Source organism: Porites lutea, chromosome 3 (assembly GCF_958299795.1).
Source record: "Porites lutea chromosome 3, jaPorLute2.1, whole genome shotgun sequence".
NCBI classification, from domain to species: Eukaryota; Metazoa; Cnidaria; class Anthozoa; order Scleractinia; family Poritidae; genus Porites; species Porites lutea.
This window is the reverse complement of record NC_133203.1, coordinates 16,562,409-16,584,120: the sequence shown is the minus strand read 5'-3', so window position 1 is coordinate 16,584,120 and position 21,712 is coordinate 16,562,409. Positions and strand designations below refer to the sequence as shown.

The following is a 21,712-nucleotide window of genomic DNA, read 5'->3' as shown; positions in this document are numbered from 1 at the left end:
TGATTAATCAGGCCATTGATGCATTTGTATACCTGTACACACCTTCTTTGAAATTGCCTTTTCTCTAGAGGCAGCCACTTGAGAACGGTTAATGCCTCAGTGGAGGATGAGTACAATGGTCTAAAATAACTTTAGCAGCCTTATTTTGCAAAACTTGCAAACTAGACATAAGGATCTTCTACAGACTTCTCTAAGAGCTCCAGCCTGTTTAATTTGCTCTGCTCAATCACATCACTCGCATTCTCCATTTCTCACAAAGTTGCAATGACTTCTTCTACCACCCTGTTGCCTCTGTTGAACATGAACTACGCCAGGTCTGTTTGGCCCTCGGCTTTTTGCACATTTGTGAGTGCAAGTAGTTCTGTTTTGTTACTGATCCCCTTATCGATGATTATTTTTGAAACTTCAAAACTACTTAAATGCCCAGAATGCTTTCGCTTAACTTCTTTGCTGGCCCACCTGGCTTCATCTCTTTTGTTTTCTTGACCCTTGCTTTCTTCTCTGCTTATAGTATGTTACTATTATGACATCAATAGTGTCATGTATTCATGCATTCTATTTTTTCCACAAATAGAATACACAAAAAGCACATATTGAACGCCATTAGTAACATTTTTGCAATCTCTCTTGGCCTTATTCGTGATGAAGCAAGCTCTAGGATTTCAAATCCCATGGATAAAAATTTTTCGGTTCGGTGCCCAGAGATCATGGGAAACTATCGGTAACAATTTTTTGGTTCTGGGAAAATTCATGGGAACGCACTTTTATTTCTTTTAATGTACAGAAACATGTTGTTAAACATACTTTAAAATTAAAGAACATCAGTTTGTACTATTATTTGCAAAAAACTTCAATGTCTATTTTTAAAATGTCAGGACAATTTAATTGTTAAATGTGTGCACTGAAGTGTCAAAAACTCCAGACTCCTCTTCAATCGAACTAAAGAAGTATACTCACTTGAAATGTTGGCTACAGATCTTGTCTTTATAAAGAGATTCGGGCCTCATCATCAGTTTCACAGTGAAATTGTCACTAAAAGACTACATTCTAATTGTTTTTAAACTTTTGGAGTCGTACATTTTTTTCTCGGTACTGGAAGCCATAACAATCGCTGCTGTTAACTGTAACATATCTTTCATGCGCGAGTCATCAGTAACATGCAATGGATTTTGGGAACGAGTCAAGATGGTGGAAAAGAAAAACGGTAACGTTCTTTTCAAAATTTCGTTTGTTCTCAAGCTTTGTCATAAAGAATTGCTGTACTGGTTAAGAATCTGAGTGGAAAAATACTTTATTTGTGTATTTTCATCCGTCAGTCTGAATATATCAGGACAGGTCACTGGGAAACTATTTTTGGGTTCTATTAGTTTAAGATCGTAGCGGAAATGATCATTACCGTGAAATCCTAGGGCTTGATGCAGCCAGGTTTGTGTTCAAAGTGTTAAGAGCCAATGTCTGTAATTTTCGAGAATCGGTTGACAGTCGTGAATTTTTGAATTTCTTCATATTTTGCTCAAATAATCTCTATAGTACACTAATTTCAAAAATCACGTTAAAACTTGTATCAGCTTTTTATTTTTTCAGGAATCAGGCAAAGTTTGAAAAACTCGAAATCGGCGCTCTTTCGAGTATGAAATTAGCGAAAATGCAGCATTTTCTTCGCGCTCGGACATAAAAACAGAATAATATCTGTAGATGAAATCAAGTCACAAAACAGACACATATTTCTACTTTATAATTCAGCAGTTACCTTTAAATAAACCGTTTAAATGTGACTGTACCGGCCCCAAGAAGAAACACGGTTCCAGCACTTTTCAAAAATGGCAAATTTGACCTAACTTCACCATCGTAAAAACCCAGTTGGTACACGGAATTTCAATATGAAACAAGAACTGTATTGAAGCATATCCTTTGCTGTTGTTTGTGTTAAAATGTTTCTGGCGGCATTCCAAATGCGCACCGTCGAGAGACCAAAACCTGAAGGGTATTTTGACACCAGGAAAGCGCGTGCAACAAGCAAGTTTCAACGCTTGGCATATTAATCCTTCGCAAACCTAAGTTACTTCGACATTTAAATCCTAGTCAGAGTTGTAACGGTTTCAGATTATATTTCGGCGTTTCTGTTCGGTTTAACATGATTCCTTTCAACTGATTTTTGCGATAAACCATAATGAAGAGACGAATACGCAGTTCAAATCACAGTTAGTAGAGGGGAATATTGTCGAAATACTCGCTTGCTATAGTTTTAATCGTATTGAAACCTTAATATCAGAAAAGTTATTTACTTACCTGAATTTAAATGCTAGACGGGGTCACAGTACCGCTAACAAAATTCTGCATCACGGCAGAATCGAAGATAAGTTTGTATATGTTTTCAATCTGTCAACACGAGGGAAGATGACATTCGGGAACTGCGTGACGCATAACGCGCCGGAAAATAAATTCCTGGTATAAGTGTTTTACGGTGCAAGTCTTTGTTGTATCTTCGTATAGAATCGCGCACATATTCAAACTTGGTTTGTGGCGCCTGTGGCCCCAGTAATGCTGAATGTATTGCGATCATCGAAAAGATGTCGTGAGCCACTTGGTATGCTCCTGACTTGTTAGTCACGTGAGTATGTAGGGCAATAACCAAACATCGACCCGACCATGCTAATGATAAAAGTAAGATTTTCTGCATTTACGTTAGGTGATCTTGTTTGATCCACAAAATTGGCGCATGAAAATATGAGTTTTTCCTCACCACCTCTAAATGTTTGGTTCCGGGTAGCGGTGCAACAAATCACGTGGTACCGTTCTAGATCAACCTACTGGCTGCTCATAGAGGGGTCCATAAAGGCACATTGATTGATGACTTTGTATGGCCTGAACTGAAAATGATATACGCAGACGTTTTCTGAGCGACGAATGTGCAGCGCAGCTTTTACATTCCTCTTTCGTTTCGAAAATAGACGAGCACGCGAGCGAAGCGAGCGCGCGAGAGAGAGCCCCTTGCTCTACTGGTCAATAAATCCCCCGCGGCTTTTATTTTCATACGCAAAATCGACGATCTCCAAAGAGAAAATAGATCGACGATCTCTAATGAAAAAGTAGAGGGTCTGTGAACAGGCTACGAAGGTGCTTGCTATTATTTTAGTGAACTTTACAAGAGGTCTCAGGTGATTATGCTAACGTCATGAAAAGTCTACTTTAGGGAAGGAGGAGGAGATGGGTGGGTTGGTTGGCATTGGGTTCTCCATTAGGATCAACCCTACACATACAACAATTCATGTCTTTATCACTACATTTAGAGCTAGCAGACTTTGTTTGATCCACAAAATTGGCGCATAAAAATAAAAGTTTTTCCTCACCACCGCTAAATGTTTAGTTCCGGGTGGCGGAGAACAAATCACGTTGTACCGTTTCAGAACAGCCTACTGGCCATGCTGGCTGCTCATTTAAAAAGGGGTCTGTAAAGGCACATTAATTGATAACTCTGTGCGGCCTGAAGAAAATTATATACGTTTTCTGAGCGACGAAGGTGCTGCCTTTACACTTCTTTTTCTTTTCGAAAATGGCCACGGACTTCTCGCCTCGCTCCTCTCCGCTAGGCGGTTGTTTTTGCCTGAGAGATACCACCACGAAGTAGTTTTAGCACACAAGTCACTGCAGGTGCAGACCTAGGAAAAGGGCATTCTCCATCTGAAATTTTAAATCGAAATGAAAGGCTGTTTTCAGCCTTTTATCTCTTTTCTCCGCAACGTATTTGGTTGAAAGATAGTAAGTAAAATGTCTGAGGCACTTTAAAGCATTTTTTCATTTACGCGACGGACTTTGACATTATGAAAAAGAACTTGTCAGTGAATTGGTTTATTTTCTAGCCTGCGAACAAGTGCCGGGGGGATGGTGGCGGATAGAGCCTGGCCCCAGTTGTTCAAAAGGTGGATAGCGCTATCCGATGGATAAATCTCCATCCAGTGGATAACGCAATTGGTTTCCCAAATAATTATCCACTGGATAGTGATTTATCCAGTGGATAGCGCTATCCAACGTTTGAACAACCGGGCCCAGGTGACTACTTTTTTTTCAGGCGGGAGCTAACAGTACGTGCATTCTGGTCTACCCCATACTGTGTAGACCGGCCTTTAAGGGCCTCTCTTCGGGGGGCGAGGGATCAGTACAATTCGTCAACAGCAGGTTGAGGTCTCGCCAGAAGTTGCCCTTGCTGAAGAGGAGCAAAGCAATACTACTTTCAGTAATTTAAACATGTTAAATACTTGTATTTCGCTCATCAAATGTGTCCATTGTCCATTTTCGATTTGTGGTTTTTCAGGAATGTTCTTTTGCGGAGCATTGGCCAATTTTCTTTAAACAGTTTTACTCGTTTCCATTTCCCTGCTCTACCTTCATGTTGCATATGGCATACGTGTGTACCTAAATCCCTCAATTCATTAAAGAAGTCTATACGCTAAGCGGGGTAAAGATTAGTTTATTACAAGCAAAGGCACAGAAGGCTTAGTGCAAATAAAAGAAAACTAGTGTGAAAAGTTTTTCAGACTCGGCTTACTCTATTTGTTTTCTTTCTCTATTTGAGTTTCGGCTGGTGACATCCTAAAATCAAGTTAAGTTCGACATGTTTTGGGAATATAAAACATAAAACTAAAAAAAACAGTGTTAATTGTACACTCGTGCAATGATTTATCCTTGTCTGTACAGTTGCGTGACCAGACTCAAATTACGCACGGGCTTTCATCACGCATCACAGCGTTTAGTCCGAGGCTAAACGAGGGAAGATTTCGGCAAACTGCGGCCACTTGCGGTTGAAACGACTGTGGTAAGTAATTCTTAGAGATGTCGAATCCCATTTAGAGCTAGCACGCCGTTTCTAGCGGCTTTATTTTAGGTGCAGAAACTCGAGGTCAATGTTTAAAGTCCATGAGAACTTAACAGTGTTGTCTTTTTCAGCTACTTGCGTGCAATCAAATGCAGTGTTAATCTACTTAGTTCTTTTTTATGACTATCAAATTGAAAATCGTTTTTCAAAAGATTTTTAGAGCTTCCCGTAATGTGCCCCTTGTAAAACAAGGTAAATTAGCAAATACTTTTGTGTGCCTACACTCGCGCCTAGCTTGTTTTCAGCGTTCGAACGTGCGAAACTACGCTGCACGTTTCAGTGTCTCAGCGACGCACTTTTGTAATGCCGCCACAAATTTTTTAACACAAGAAACGGCAAAGGATATGCTTTAAAATAGTGTTTGTTTCATATTGAAATTCCATGTATCAGTTGTTTTTTTCGATGGTAAAGTTAGGTCAAATTTGCCATTTTTGAAAAGAGCCGAAATCGTGTTTCTTCTTGCGGCCAACACAGTCACATTTAAACAGCTTGTCTAAAGATAATTGCAGAATTATAAAGTACAAGTCTCTGTTTTCCTTGTGACTTGATTTCATTTAGAGATATCATCCCATTTTTATGTACGAGCGCGAAGAAAATGCTTAATTTTCGCTAATTTCATACTCGAAAGAGCGCCGATTTGGCGTTTTTCAAACTTTGCCCGATTCAGGAAAAAATAAAAAGCCGTTACAAGTTTTACTGCGATTTTTGAAATAAGTGTACTATAGAGATTATGTGGGCAAAATATGAGGAAATTCAAAAATTCACGACTGTCAACCGATTCTCGAAAATTACAGACATTGGCTCTTAAGCTTCAAAATCTTGCGACCACAACTTTTAAGTCATGATTACTATACACTATGCTTTGGGTAATGCCAGTCTCAGTTTTGGACAATCTTGGACAGAATAAAATTGAACAGCAAACCCCCTTCCCCCCAAAATCAAGGATGAAGCCGTGCAAAGGGTAAAAAATGCGTCATTTTCCCATCTTTGATTTTGTTTCCACCAGTTTGCTTGGCGGTGGCTTCAGATGATATTTCATATCAGCGGTTGTTGCTGCTGGAAATGCCTTGACAACTACCTCGTGACCAACTCTCCTTCCAATGTTCCTTCCCTGCACATGCTTTACCATTGAATCTCCAATAACCACTGCCACCTTGTTTGCGGGACCTGTGCTCTTGGAATTGTTTACCTGCAGATTTTCATGTTGATTTTCTGTTGGTAAGGTTGGTTTAGTTTGTCTGCTTCCTCTTACTTTGCTCTAAGAAGTCAGGTCTTGTGCTTTGGTCTGCTTCTTGGTGTCAAATTGACTTTGCTTGTTGATCCCTTTAGTCATTACGCACAAAGCCGTTATGTAAGAGTTCCTTTCCTCAGAGACCTTTTTAAGCATTTTTGCTTCTTTGTTCAACAGCTCTTTCAGGATGCAAATTTCTTGGCTGAGTCCCTGGTTCTTTTGTTGAACGGTGTTAATGAGTTGTCATCATCCCATTCGCTAATATGCACCCCAGCCATAAAATATATTAAAAATTCAGAAAGTGTTGCTACATTTAAAGCAAAACTTAAAACATTTTTATTCAAGGAATATTTCCATTGATTATTTTAGAGATTTTTCTTCTTTTTCGTATCATTGTAAAGCACATTGAGGATAGAAATGCTCTTAATAAGAACCTATATTATTATTATTGTTATTATTACTATTATTACCCGTATTATTATTATTACTGTTATTATTATCATTATCATTATTATTATTATTAAGCATTATCTTGGTCTTCTTAACATTAAGAGTCAATGTATTGTTAGTATACAAGTCTGAAAAAGGCATGTAAAGAACTTGGTTATTGGAAATAGCATTATGAATGGCAATAGGATATGTTTATTGGATTTGGTTAAGGGATGAAAGGGACTTTTTACATATGTAGGTGACCTTGTTGTAGCTACTAGCAAAAGTAGTTGTCGTTGTTGGGGGTCAAAGGTCAAACAAAGGGCCCCGCCTTTACATTCTCAAGTTGTCCACCTCTCTGGACAGTTTTTGTTGTAGAGAACAATTTTGGTGTCTTCCTCAAAAAGTTGTGTTGAATCTGGAATCTTAGGTGGATATTGTCATAAATTAGCGTAATTAATGTCACAAATTTTCACAAAATAAAACAATATTGACCCAGATCCCTGGGTATAAAGAAAAGTTAATAAACTGTGCACTTCAAAGCTGGTTGCTCATCTGAACATCCTGCCTGGTTTTCCTTGAACAAAATAGATCTATTTACTACTGCCATATCAATAAAAAAAGAGTTTTCCACTACGTTATGCACTTGCTTACCACATTCTGTGCCTAAGATCTGGTCAGATTGGTCAACTGCATTCATGTACTTATTGTAATTCCCAGTAGCCCTGGGCTGTGGAACCTAAACAGCTGTCCACCAACCCTCTGCAGTCTACTTTTCCAGTGACATGACCATGGCGAAATGTCTCAGTAATCCAGTTCCTGTCTACACTGCCACGAACTTTGACGAAACCAAAATGTAAAAGAAGGGCAATCAACTTTTTGATCTCCTTAGAGGTGATCTTAAGCCAGCTTGAGAACCACGGAACATCAAATCATTTTACTCTTATGCCCCTTTAAGAGATTTCTAACCAAAACTACAGAGCTATTTACCCCAAAATGTTAAATGTTTAAAGAGATAAGCAAGAATTCATACATAATGTTCTGTTACTTCTTACATGTGTGGTGTCAGAAGTGAAACTGTTGTTGTCGCTTACCTTGAATTTTTGCTTTCTTTGGGGAGAAGGTGATCTAGTTCACTTTCTTCACTACTTTATATGCCTTGTGGATTGCTATCTCCTTTGAAGGTTGGAGGTGTTGCTTCTTCTGAGCTTGTTTCACCAACACAGGCTTGTTTCAAACTCAACTTATTATGCTCACAATCATGTGCCCACCTGAAAATTCAGTGTGAATAATGTTAAACTGACTGCAATGAAACATGGCCAGTGATTGGCTAATTCTACAATTTTCCTTCATGGAAAGTTCGACATCACTTGAAGGTAACACAAATGTTTTATGAATTTTCACATTATTGATCCATATGGACCAATAAACTGTGGAGTGTGACAAGAATGAGTTAATAATATTATTGCCCTTCATATTCTACATCCGCCTTGTACATTCCTCTAAGATGCACATCCATGATGTTTTCCCCAATATTTACGAATTCAAAATGATCATGCTTTTAAAATCATGCAACCTTTCTTATGGTTGTAGTTTGATTAGTACTAAAAACCTTTCTGACCATGAATTCTGATAGAAACTTAGTTACCTACCTAAGTTCCTGCTCCTTACATTAGTGGCAAGAACAGCAACGTCTCTTTTATCGTGCCATTTAGTGAAAACAATGTTTCCCTTTTGGGCCTGAACAAGTTGGTAAGGTCTGGTTAGCTTGTTTGACGCACAAGCCGGCAAGCCTTTACAGTTGTATCGAACAGTGGAACAAGCATAAGTTTGTTGCAGCTTTAAGTACTCCAAAAGCACTGGACTTGAAAAAAAATTACAAAATAAACATGATGATTTTTATTCTTGTAGGGCTGAATCATTTTCATGACTACATCGTAGCCAAGTCGTGAATTCTTCGAACGCCTTCCTCACTTCCAAGGTAAACATTGTAATTTATTATGTAGCCATTCTTCGAGTCCGCGGCCATCCACACTTTTATGCCACATTTTGTCGGCTCTGCCGGCATATATTGTCGAAACGAAAGTCTGCCTTTAAAAGCAATCATGCCCTCGTCTATGACAATATGTTTGTTGGGCGAATAACATCGCTCTGACCTTGTACAATTGGTCATAGCCGTTCTCGTCGCGCGCTGGAGTTCACATCGAGTCAGCGGAATGTAAAAGTTGGAAAATTCCTTGAAAGCGGTTTCTTGTCATTGTCTGTTTAATTCCTGTAATTCCAGTGAAAGGGTTGTCCTTCCAGTAGTCTGCAATTCTGGGGAGTTGATTTATTCCCACAATCACGCAGACGCCAAAGTACGCTTTCAGTTCCTCTTTGGAAACATTCTTCCAAGTGGCGAGTCGAGCAGGATTGTTCCTAAGACTCTGGTGGGCATATTGATTAGTTTCTTTGACTATCAGATCAACTGTTTGCTCCAAAAACATTTAAGAAATAACGTTCCGTCTTGGCATTGTCCTGAAGGTTAAAACGTAATCCAGGTTCAGAAAACTCGCTCACTTCAAAGTTTGAAAGTTCGATCCTCCATGGAGTTTCTGCTTCGATGGAATCCTCGCTTGTTTCGCTGCTTGTTTTCTCACTTTCCCTGTGGCTTTCTTCATCCCGCCTAGCCTCGAAGCCTGTGAAGTTGATGTCTGAATCATTTTCATCAAATTCCTCGTCCGAATTTCCAAAGGTTTCCCTGAATTGGTCTCCGCTAATACTTGTTGGTGATAAACAAGAGGCTATGCTAGCTAATCCGTAATCGGTGGTTGATTTTTTTGAATTTTTTAAACGGTTAAAGGACTACAAATCTCTTGAGTGAAGAACTCTTTTATTCTGCGGCTAATGCACACTTCATTAGTAAGTTTTACAATGCCTGTGTATGTTCCCCAAAAATCAACTGAAATAGTTTTACACGAATGTAAAAACACTTATTTTCTAAACTGGGTACCGAAAATAACTTATTTATGCTCTAAACTCTGTAATAATGAAACACACACAAGCAAATACACAATAATGAATTTATTGTATAGGAGGAATAGGTCGGCAGTGGTATAATACGACCTCCTAAACGCTAAAGAAAATAAAGAACGGGCAAAGGAAACGAATAAGAATAACAGATAAAATACTCAACTTCTGTCCCGACTTCGCACTGCGAGCGTTCTTCTTCTTTCGCAACGCCCTCTGCTTCGCAGCATGGATCTTCTTTACGTCCTCAGAACCAGAAGCGACTTTGTCAGAAAGATACTCGTCGACTGCGGCCCAGCCAGCTTCCGATTTATCCGCTATTCTGATGAGCTTGTTTCTTCGCTTTATGGCCTTTGAAGCAACGTTGAGGGAATCGTCGAGCTTAAGAATCAGCGCTGAAACTTGATGATTCTCAGAGTTTTCAAGATTGACCAGAGATTTCAGCGAATCGACAAAAGAAAGACTGAGTGACGTGCTCCAAAGTCTCAGTATTAAACTCGAACTGCTTCTTGTTGCCGCTAAACTTGAAGCTTAAGCTCGTTTCGGTCTTAAGTTTCTTCACCAAGGATGAAGACGATTTGAGTTGATCATCAGAAAGCTCACGCTTTAAATGTGTAAATTTTTGATCAAAGTAAGACCTTAAGTCTTCAAAAGACCCAACAGAGACAACTTTGGGATCCTCCATGCCTTCCTTGTCAGACATGATAAGCAAGCAAGAACCTAAGTGACGGTCGATTACACCCACTGAAATGACCTAAAGTAAGACCACAACACGTGGTGAACCTATTTAAACACAACCCAACAATAAGCGTGATGAACACGCCTGAATGCAGTACTCATTACGTAACCTCTATTCGCGCACATAATTCCCAACGAACCGAGCATAAAAACATCTACTTACCTACAGATCTGCGTAAAGGAACTACAAACCTAGCGGTAGTGCGTGTAGGAAACAAGTGGAAAATTTCTTTCACGACGCGAAATATTTCGTGAATTGTACAATATTTTGGTTCCCATAGCTTAAGCTAAAACATGAATCCTTTCAATCTAATTCTTCACTGCAATGTCCAAATATTTCACTGTAGTCTTTATCGTTAATTCCATCCCGTACTGCCATGTTGATCAGTGTTGACGTTTTGAATGTTATGTTTTCACCTCTCTCTAGCTCCCTCAGGCCATGAGTTTATTATGCGCAGTAGCTGTAATATGATTGGCTGAAATGTCTAAAACAATGGGACACCTTTTGTTCAGAGTTTCTAGCCTTACGGGGGAGGTGAGAGGGCATCGAAACAAAGGCTGTTTCAGCGGCCAGTTCCAGCTGGCTTGGGAATAATGGCACATTTCTTAGTGACCGGTTCTGGCCGGCTTGGGAGTGAAACGGTTAAAGGAACTTGCCAACAAAACTTTGTTAAAAGAGCACTTGACTGTAACAATGTATGTGTCTATTATTCTGAATGGAACTATGTTACTTAGTCAGGAATGATGGGAAAAACATCAGGAGGTGTGTGATGCTTTAATAATAAGTCTTTGACACGGCTTGTATGATTGAAGTGTACACCCCAAATGAATACATTATGCCATACCCAAGTGTGTATCTACAGTATATGCTAGTAGCACTTAGCCAATGGGCATGCAAACAATGCTGATACAATTAACACTGATTAGGCTCAGAAGAAACAATGGACTGCTGCATAATACTGCAGGGGCTTTGTTACATCCCCTTCTCTTAAACAATAAACATGGTTAATAACGAAACAAAAGTCAATCCTTCAAATCTAAGTCATCTTTATAGTAACTTCAACTTCTGTTTCCAAAGAAAGCAGTTAAAGTCACTCAAAAGGGGATATATCTAATGAAGTTGGAGTGAGAGTTTAAACCTTTCCGGCGCTCAGTTTTCACAACCCAAGGAAGATTTTATTGGCCTCTTCTCTGGTTTTTGCTGGGGTGGGATCTTGTGAGTCAATGCTTAAAGGCATTAGCATTCTGAGTGTAATCGTACTTCCTTGTGGTTTGCTGGATTGTTGGCTGAGTTGTTTGGTCTGAGGTCAATTTTATTGCCTTGTAGGTGAACACAAGATAGATAGTTAATTAAAATCACTCCTGCAGCCCGAAGGCTGAATTATGCAATTATTTACAACACTATTACAAATTTCTCGAAAGTGATTACAGTAAAATAGATAATATAAAACATATAAAATATATATTTCAATAATTTATTTTTTGATTAATAATTAATGATTTAAAATATAACAGAATTAAAAAATTATGAATGTGAAAATATTTACAATGTGTTCAAAAAACGGTCCAGATTCTTAATTGAAAATAGCATGCGTCTTGCCATTGTGAGCATAAGAGTTCTTCAACCTACACGTGGAATGTTATAGGTGTGATTGTTTCTCAGTCTATGCCTAGGATTGTTACAAGGTGGCAATAGGTTGAAGAGAAGTTACAGAGGTTATAATGTTGAAAAATCTGCTGCACAATTGGTGATGGTGATGTACCATAGGTGTTGTGCCAAAAAATTTGCAAGTATTGCTGTAGCTCGAGCAGGACAGAATCATTAATAGGAACCTCTTTTTTATGTGTACGAGCTCATTAATAAAATACTGTGGCTGGGCATTATAGAATACTGGTATTGCATAGTCAATTGTAGATCATACATATGTGTAAAAAAGAGCTACACTGTAAATCTACTGGCAGCAGTTGTGCTCGTTTAGTTTTACTATAAAGCATAGTCTTTTAGTAGCTTTCATGAGCATTCCATTTTAAGTTGTCACTTATAGTAAGCCCAAGTAGCTTAGTGCTACTTTACAACTTCTAGCTCTCTGCCCTTTACTACATCTGCATGAAACTCTTCTGGGTTATGAGCAAACGAAAACCTGACCTCTTTACATTTGTCTGGATTGAGGTGCATGCTATTTTCCTGCCACCAAAGTATAACCTGAGCTGAGATACTGTGAGCATTACTAACATCTCCCTTATGAACGATCCCTGAAGTCGAGGTGTCATCAAGAAAATTGTCCATAGAAATGGGAATTGAAAAGTACGGTCATTTATCATTATGATATATAACCACGGCCCAAATTTGGTACCCTGTGGTACCCCGGTCGGGACTGGGCTCCACTCAGAGAAGCAACCTCCAGCTAATTTGGTTCGTTGGGAATGATTTGACTAGTCTTTAATCCAATTTACAGTGCTGCAAGGCCTATATAGTTTGCATAACTTGTCTATAATACGACTATTAAGATATTATGGTCAGTAAAATCGACTGCCTTGTGATGGTCAAAGACAACAGTTCCTACTATTGGTCCAGTGCCATTAATCCCAAGGGACCAATAACGCAGCATGCTTATGAGGGCCATAGTAGCCAGTGTTGGTTTCCACAGTTGAGGAGCAGGGTTTATTTCCTTGTATTTACGACCTCAGCGGAACTCCATGTCTCCCTCTCGGGATCTTGTACATAGATGACTTCGCCCTGGCTTGGTTGTAATAATGGTTCCGATTGTCTTGTCTCGCCTTCAGCCAGTCTTCTTGGTCTTTTGATGGGTAGATCTTTCCAGGAAGTGTGGATTTAAAAATTTGACCACTTAGGAGTTCTGCTGGGGATGTTATATTGGGACTTGGGGGTGTTGTTTGTATGCCAGCAGGGCTAGATCTATGTCTTTCCTGGTCTCTACACTTTAAGATAGAGCTCCTCATTGTCTGGACTTGACGATTTTACAAATCTATGGCCACATGGATAGTGAGGGGAATACATTACGATCTCAAAGCCATATTGGCTTGCCAGTTATTGGAACATGATGGAGGTAAATTGAATCCCGTTGTTGCACGGTAGAGTTTTTGGAATTCCAGTTTCTGCGAATCTCCTCTTTATTTCTATAAAAACAGCTCCAGTTGTGAGGTTGCTGAGTTCTCTGACAATGTGAACTAATGCTTCTGGCACACGCTACATGAGTTTATAAGGCTTTCTATTTGTCTATAGATGCTCGGCCAGTAAACACAGGATTTGGCTCCGAGCTTGCATTTTTCTTTTCCAAAATGTCCTCTGTGGATTTGCTGCAAGATGTTGCTTCTTAAGGTTTCAGGAACTATGACACTGCTTCCAAGAAGTACTACTGGTAACCCATTTTCTACAGATATTTCATCTAGCAGCAACCAGTACAGTCTTCCTGTCAGTCATGTCCAATACTGTTGACATGATGCAAGTGGAAAAATGCTTTTTACAACTTGTACAAGCGGACAAGTTGTTGCGACTTGACATACAGAATTGTTGAGGGAAAAATGCATCTCATGAGTTGACAAGTGATGGCATCTAAATTGTTGAGTGGACAAGTTGTCTTGAACTGACAGACAGAATTGTCGAGTGGAAAATGCATCTCATTAGTTCACAAAAACAAAGATCAAACATGAGCCACATTCTTTACACAAAGATCCGACATAAGCCACTGGAAGGAACAAGTGTGTTGCACAGGGTGTATTCTTCGTCCTTAAGCAAAGATCTGACATAAGGCACTCGAAGAAACAAGCACTCTGCACACTGTGTATGCCTCGTTTTTTAAGCAAAGATCCTATATAAGCCCTGCAAAACTCTGTGTATATGTTATAATAAATTTTTGTCTTAGGTTATTTTTTTGTGTCGTTTTTGGCTATGTTAAAAACTGGAATTGTAATAATTATTTGGTATCCCAGGAAGCAGAGCTCACCCAAAACAAGACTCTGCCAACAGCAATAACAAACTCAATAATAACTATCTATAGGAACTTGAAGCTTAAATGTATTTTAATGAAATGAAAACAAGGAACAAGGACCTAACTGCTCCCCAAAATTGACATCTTGGAAGATTTGTTTTCAGAGCAATCTTGACGACATTGTCAGGGAAAAGCTTTGTTGTTGACAATCGACAATGTCATCCTGGTGACCTCACTGCTGACCAACCAATGTAAGGACTCTGGGGATTCTAGGCAGTCTCGTGTGTGCAAGAGTTGTTCCAATGAAAACCTTAACAGTATGATCAGTAAGTAAACCACAGTTTTTTCTGATGGTTTGATTAAAGGCAAAATAACAACACGTCATTTAACACCGCTATCACTGAGTTCCATAATATATTTCAAAATAGCCTTTCCTCTTTTTTAAAAAATTACCTGTTACACAGCTCACATGAAGCCCCACGATTCCCTTTTTTCCTTACATCTTTGTTACCTGCTTTGATTACATTTGGAGTATTTCCAGTACACTTTCCCCCCAATTTTAAACTAAAATATATTAATGTGTATATTATGTCGAAATAGAACCAGACATGTCCTTCAGCATCCATGTTTGCAATAATCCAGTCTACTGGTCTTGCTCTCTTCTGCATCCTCTTTTGGTCATTGCGGCAGTGCTGAGGAACCCCAGGGCAGGAAGACAAGGGTCCAGACCTTTGGCGAAAAAAAAAGCATCATCTTGAAACATTCTTCATCTGTCATTGGCTTCTTCCAAAAGGAACCTTCTGCCCAGGATGGCCACTGAAAAAGACCACGAAATACATCACCGTTCACCAACTGGTAAATAAATAGTGACAGGCCATTCACAGATCCCGCAAGCGTGTCGCATGAATGTAATTACTTATCTACACGTAGTGTTAAAGAGATTAACTACAGTTTGGCTCTAACCAGTATATCTCTTAATGAAATGCCTCTCTTATAAGAAATAATTGGAGGTTCTTTAAACATTTCTTTAAGTTTAGGTTGTGATTCTATAGTTATTCTAGATTCTCTCTTTTCCATTAAAGGACTCAGTAAGAACACATGGATAAGTTGAAACATCTTTGTTGCTGGCTTTCTTAAGATTTGACATCATCTCTTGCATAAGTTTGAATTGCTGCTGAATGTTTTGTGCTTGCTGTTTAAGTATATTCATTTCTGGTGCCTTATCTAGTGTAAAATCTAGAGTACTGTCGTGCTCTGAACGATTAACAGCTTTCTTGTTCGCCTCTGTCAGGCGTTTTTTGTGAGAAACTTTGTTTAAATGTCTCTTATTGGAGTCAATGTTCCTGTGGTGAAAGTTAATGAACGCTCCTAACAGTTTTTGTTCTGCCTGTTTTCTGATCGTTTTGACTTCCTCTTTAAAACCTTTGTCAGCTTGTATCTTAGCTCTGGCGTCATAGCGCAAAGTCTTAGGGCAAGTTTGTTTCTGACGGTGTGTCTCAAGTTTGAGAATAGCCTACTCTGAATTCTTAATTCTTTTCCTAATTGCTTCTTCAGAGTTACTCGTATGGTGGGCTATCTTGGCAGGGTGTTCTTTACTGTGGCTGGATCGGTTCTCTATCACAAAAGGATGTTTTCTGCTTGACTTTTATTCTGATTTCTTCGTAAGTCTGTTCACTGGCTCGTTTGGTGGGGTTGGAGATTGAATATCCTTATCTTCGTCTTCTGACGCAGATTGTAATAGCTCGTCCTCGACTTCCTGGTCTGGTTCTTCGTTCGCTGGTTCTGTTATGAGTAGACCGTTGTTGTCAAGGATACTTTGGGAAGTCTCTGTGTCGCTCATATTTCTCTCTCTTACTTGGTGTTTTTTCTCTGAGATTCTTAAGCAAGACCAGTTTCGTTCCTATAGCAGAACTCGTGTTTGTTCGGCCATGTTCACAAGTTTTAAACCAGTGTGCAACAGAGTGTTGGATCGAAAATAGCATTCTCTGATTGGCCCATTGAGGTTGGCCAATAAAGTCTCTGATGCTTCGATCCTGGTGTAGGTTGTGTTTCTTTACATGTTTGTTGTTCTGTTTTATGGCCATGCGATTATTCCATTCTCTGATTGAGAAGTGTTAGTAGGTTCCTACATGGGCTGGCTGGTATTTCCCGGAAGGAGATGGTCTAGGCTCGAATATTGTAGTAGATATTGTTGAAAAATGTACATGTGTTATGGTAGATAAATAGTGACAGGCCATTCACAGATCCCGCAAGTGTCGCATGAATGTAATTACTTATCTACACGTAGTGTTAAAGAGATTAACTACAGTTTGGCTCTAACCAGTATATCTCTTAATGAAATGCCTCTCTTATAAGAAATAATTGGAGGTTCTTTAAACATTTCTTTAAGTTTAGGTTGTGATTCTATAAGATGCCATTTCTCCATTAAAATGTGTTTAAGGTTAGGCACAGATGGGTTGTATTGCGTAACTAAGGGTAATATTTCTTTTTGTACTCTTGTATTATCCTTATCACTAGTTCTCATGTTTGATTTGCACTTAAAATTTATTTTCCAGCTTTAAATCCCTAGTTCATTAGACAAAGAACAAAAAAAAGTATTCTTCCTGATTTACCTGTGAATAATTCCTTTTGTGTGTATAAACTCTAAACCACAAATTATTTCAGTAGAAAAAAATCTAAAAATTAAACAAGTATTACAGCAACTTAGTAAGCTCCTGTCATTACTGAAAAATTAAACTTGGGACGTACTTGGCTAAAACAGATGTACAATGCAACAGCCATTTAGAAGCTTATCATTTGTCCTATCATTGATACATTTTTTTTACATATAACAAATCAAATAATGAAAACATTCAGCTGCTTGGCTTTTTCAACAGGAAATCAAAATGATTGGCCGAAAGTCCCAACACACCTCATTTTTCTGTTTTCTCATAACTAAAAGATTACTTTTGCTATTATTTTTAATCGCATCATTAAGAACGATCAATTTTTATGTAAGTAAAGCGTGGGTAATGCTCCACAAGGAATTTATAATTCTTTAAGAAAAATCCATGAGAAGGTGAGGTTTTTATTTATTTGTTTATTTTTGTTTTTTAATGGTCTTTGTCAGAAAGATTCATTTAAGTGGACCTTTTTCTACATGTCTGAACTCCTCTGTTTATGAGTAATAATATATACGGGACGTTTCTTGTTTATAATGTAGTTACTATTATCCCACATTTTTTTAGTATTATCAGAGTTAGTTAATACTGAATTGTAGTAAAGTTCATGATAGTACTTATTTATAGAAACTACTTTGTCCCAATACAATTTTTGTTATACCATGTTAAATCATGCGTTAAGAGCCAGTTTTTGTAAAACTTATCACACTTTTTCAGAGAGCTTTTTATGCCAGACGTTATCCAAGGCTTAAAGGATTTATTTCTAATGTTCAAAATTTTAAGAGGGGCATGTTTGTTACTTACTCTATTGAATATTGCAGAATCTAGAGAGGCTCTCATTACAATCATTACTGTTTAAAACTAACTCCCAATTTTTCTTCTTAAGATCGGCCGATAATGATGTCATAACATGGAAATTTGTTATTATAGTTAGTTGTTTTGAAGAATGCCCTCAATATACAGTTTCCCATTGCAGAATTTGGGTCGCTTACAGCTCTCCAAGACGTATATATTTATTCAAATGTATTGTATGTTTATTTACTTAGTATTGTCATTGTCATACGTTTCATACATGAGCTTCTGGCTCGGATGATTAGGGCAACCCCATCCCACGTACTGATGTTAGTAAATTGATTGATTGATTGATTCCGTCACGGCAGCAATATTTTTGTTGGTCATTGTCATGTAATATCTGCATGAACATGGAAAGAATTTGTCAAGTCTTTTATTCAGGTTGTCAACGGCAAACGTAGTAAATGGAGTGAGCGAAAGGTGTTGGTTTGTTTTGTTTTCAAAGGACATTAGTGCGAGCATTTTTCATTATACATGATTTGTATAGGAAATTTTGTGGTTTGAAGTTTGTGTATGGTGTGTATTTGGAATTTGTGTTCCTGAGTTTTCGCTTGTGAAAGTACTCTGTTGACTACATAATGGCAAAATTCGAAAGTTAATTTGCAATTATCCGCCCAACAATTGATCAGTATTTCCATTTCTCCCATTCAAACAATGTTGAAAGCTGGATACAAAGGGTTTGAGTGGAATAAGGGATTGCTGGTTAATTGATGACATTGATACCTCGAGGTTGAAAGCATAAGGAAAAAAAGATTTCTTTTGTGTTTTTCTACCAACATTATTCTATTAATTACTGGTGGTAGTTACCTTACATTGTTCTGGAAAAAATTACCTTTTATGAATGTAAAATGAAGAAGGCTTTTGAATCAACAAAAATGTTGAGGTTAAGCATATAGAAAATGAAAACCTAAATCAAAGTTTGACTGTTCATTGTCACTTTTTTCGTCCCCATTTGAAATATTAATGTCATATTCTTCAACGGTTTCAAACAAATTGAAACAAATGTCAGCCTCTCTGACTTCATTGTCAGTCAATATTTGCGTAACTGTGGATTGCAGCATTTCTTCTCCAAAATAGTCATATTGGAGTTGTTAAAATAGCTCTGAACATTAACATATCTCTTCTGTTCGTTTGGAGTTAGGGGTAGCTGCTTCTTTCATCGCATTGATTCCTTTGCTTTTCATTGCTTTAAAAAGCGGGCGATGTCTTTGATCAACCAGTCTTGAACTTGACGCTCATGGTTTTTGCCTGGGCAGAATAACAATGGTCAACCTTGCTGCAAATAAACGGTTTGTTGTTTTTGTTTTCTTGCATAAGAAAGATTATAAAATGTCAGTTCACCGTCTCTGTTGGGCACCTCCATTTCATTGGTCCTGTATATCATGCTACGTTGATGTAACAATAATTGATTCTGTATTCCCGCAAATGCGTGTCTTGTTATCTGTTCAGAGAGCAATTCACTTTGTAACAACTGTCTGTTTCAGTCTTCTGTGAGGGTTAACAAGGTTGTTTTCTCAATGCTTCGCCCAGCTCTTGTTACAATATTTAATTGAAAGCAGGTATCTGGTATGTGTTAATGTTATGCATGGTTGTCTATAGCCTGGAACCAACTAATTTAACTATGGTAATGAGGCTGTCCCAATTGTGATCTCAGACACAATCTCAGACAGAAGTTTTCATAGGGCTCTCTGCGAAAATGCTTAGTGCTTTGATATAGGGCATAAACAATCTCTCAGTTTTTACTAGGGCCATTTTTTAACTCCTGCAATATCCCAGTGACTTTCCCAAATTTTGCGCGAAGACTATTTGAATTTGCAACAAGTGGGAAAGTCTGTTGTGGGATGTGTTCATGTTGATGCAGAAACTTCAGTTGCGCTGGCAAGCAATGTTCAATCATTGTATAACGTCAATAGGGAAGACACTTTATGGAGGGAACTGCATGGGTCGTATGTACAGCAGGGAGAGTTGGCTTTGGCAATGGTGCTATTGTTGGACAAGTCAGTTCTTCGTGTGTGTGGTTAGAAATTGACTGCTTAACTAACAAGGGCAATAAATGTGATTGTTTATCGTGTCATGAAGAGAACATTTATAGGATGTCGTATTTTCAAAATATGCTCCAACAGACTGTGTAATTTTACTCAGCACTACAGGTATCATACTATAGGTGACAAAGTTTTATGATGAAGATTGGGGTACACTTGAGTATTTTATTTACAGAAGAAAAACTGTTTGACAAGAAGTTGTTGTCAAATTTGGAATTTGAGATTCTTCTGGGAAAACTGAGCTTTAAAGGAAAAGCAGATATCTACAACGCGTTTCATGGTGGTGATGACAGTGCATGTGAAAGTGATGAAGAGAGTGAAAATGGGCAAGAAAGTGGTGGAGGGTAAAGAGATTTTATTTTAACTTCTCTTACATAGGCTAGCGATTGACATTTTGCATTTTGTTATTTGTAAGGTTAATTTAATTTTGTTGTTTGAGTAGCAAGCAGATTGGCAATTCATCAAATGTAAGTAATTTATTGTGAATTTTGTTGAATTGAACGATGGTTTCTGGCTGTTACCCTTTTCATCTGTGAAGGCAGTTCTTCGTAGCAGGGGATATAACTGCTGGATAAGTAATTAAGGGTGATGTTAATTTTTGTATCTAACACCCAAGAACAATAGCCACCTCTAATCAGGCCCCCTCGGGAAAAGTAGTGCATTCATTTGCATCTTTATTTTTTGGGTTAAGTTGAAGTTCTAGAATTATTTAGTCACTTTTTTAGTTTCACCTAGTGGAGGTCATATCGTGCAGTTTTCTTCTACATCAGCAGAGTTTTCTTTCTTCATAGTTGACAGTGCTACACAATGTAAGTTTCAGTCTGTGATTTAGTTTCATTTTTGGTTTGTTTTGTTGCTTGGTAGTAGTTTTACATTTTGAAAGTTTATAATTCAGTTTAAACCAACCAACGATCTAACAAAGCCATTATTATCAACTTCATCGATATCCATTCTTGTTGTTGAGGTTGAATGCTGTCGCATACGGGAAAGAAACGTCACCTTCAGCAGTTACATTAATGTTATGTTTCAGGCAACTGAAAGAAGAATTGCATGGGTGTTGCAATGGTAAATAAGATAAATGAATAAATAACAATTTAGAGCTAGCACTTCCACTAGATGGTTCTTCACCTACTTGATTTCTGGTCAAATTGGACTTTGGAAATGTTGGTTTTTGAGGAGAGGGGAAAACCGTAGTACCCAGAGAAAAACTTCTCGGAGCAAAGGAGAGAACCAACAACAAACTCAACTCACATCTGGTGTCAACACCAGGACTCTAACCCAGGACTTATTGGTGGGAAGCGAGTGCTCTCACCACCGTGCCATCCTTGCTCCCCAAGCTGGATTGAAGGAAATCAGAAGAGGGCCTACTTCTTTTTTGGTGTTTGAAACGCATTCAGCAGTATAATTTGAAGAAACTGTTATCCTCTCTTATCTGGATGGCCTGATCTCTGTTATTAGTTCACTTTTTCATGATGCTTTTATAAAGAAGTGGATCTGTAAGTTGCTTCATATTGATGTGAAGTATACATGAAATAATTCATTTTGAACTGCGGTTGTAGATGAAAGTGAAGAATGATCATCGCAGTAAATTTTCCAATTTAAGCAATTGGAAAGAAGAAGCCTGAAAAAATCAGGGCTTCAGCGGGATTCGAACCCGTGACCTCTGCATGACCTCCGCATCAATAAATTGTCCTCGCTCCCAATGTGTGGCTTCATAGCTCAGTTGGTAGAGCAACGCACTGGTAATGCGGAAGTGACAAGGGAATGCATTGACTAAAATTGACAGAAAAATGGATGGATTCCGCTGAGCTACATGATGATGTTGGTGAATGTTTCTCAGAAACTAACCCCTCTACTTGTCCAGATTTCAATGATTTACTCTCTAAATACGTCTATCTGAAGGAAATCTTTGATACTTTTTCCCTATT

At 38.3% G+C, this 21,712-nt stretch overlaps 1 pseudogene; it reads right to left on the bottom strand.

Moving 5' to 3' along the window:
* Positions 1–12,860: 12,860 nt before the first annotated feature.
* On the bottom strand, positions 12,861–14,898 carry LOC140931676 (uncharacterized; annotated as a pseudogene).
* Between the last annotated feature and the right edge of the window lie 6,814 nt (positions 14,899–21,712).